Source organism: Colobus angolensis, unplaced genomic scaffold (assembly GCF_000951035.1).
Source record: "Colobus angolensis palliatus isolate OR3802 unplaced genomic scaffold, Cang.pa_1.0 Scaffold93, whole genome shotgun sequence".
NCBI lineage: Eukaryota > Metazoa > Chordata > Mammalia > Primates > Cercopithecidae > Colobus > Colobus angolensis.
In genome coordinates, this window is record NW_012123265.1 from 242,186 (window position 1) to 242,777 (window position 592).

Sequence of the window (592 nt, forward strand, 5' to 3'; positions counted from 1 at the left end):
CTCAGCTCACTGCAACCTACACCTCCCAGGTTCAAAAGATTCTCCTGTCTTAGCCTCCGGAGTAGCTGGGATTACAGGCCCCCACCACCACACTCGGCTACTTTTTGTATTTTTAATGGAGAGGGGGTTTCACCATGCTGGCCAGGTTGGTCTCAAACTCCTGTCCTCAGGTGATCCACCCGCCTCAGCCTCCTAAAGTGCTGGGATTACAGGCAAGAGCCACTGTGCCCGGCCCCACATACTATTTAAAATCAGCTTATTGACCAAGTGATCAAATTAAAACATCTCCACAATAAATCGTGTTGACAGCACCTGGTGTGATGTGATGAAAAGGGCAAGTTGCCACTGTGGCATTCTTCCACAAAACCCATAACCATAGTTCAAGCATGGCAAAAACATCAGGTAAACCCAAACGGAGGGACATTCTACATAATGCCTGACCAGTACTCCTCAAAACTGTCAAGCTCATTAAAAAAAAAAAAAAAGGAAAGACTGAAAAATTGTCACAGACTCAAGTAAACTAAGGAGACGTGACAATTAAATGCAGTGTAGTATCCTGGACTGGATCCTAGAACAGAAAAAGGGCACTAGG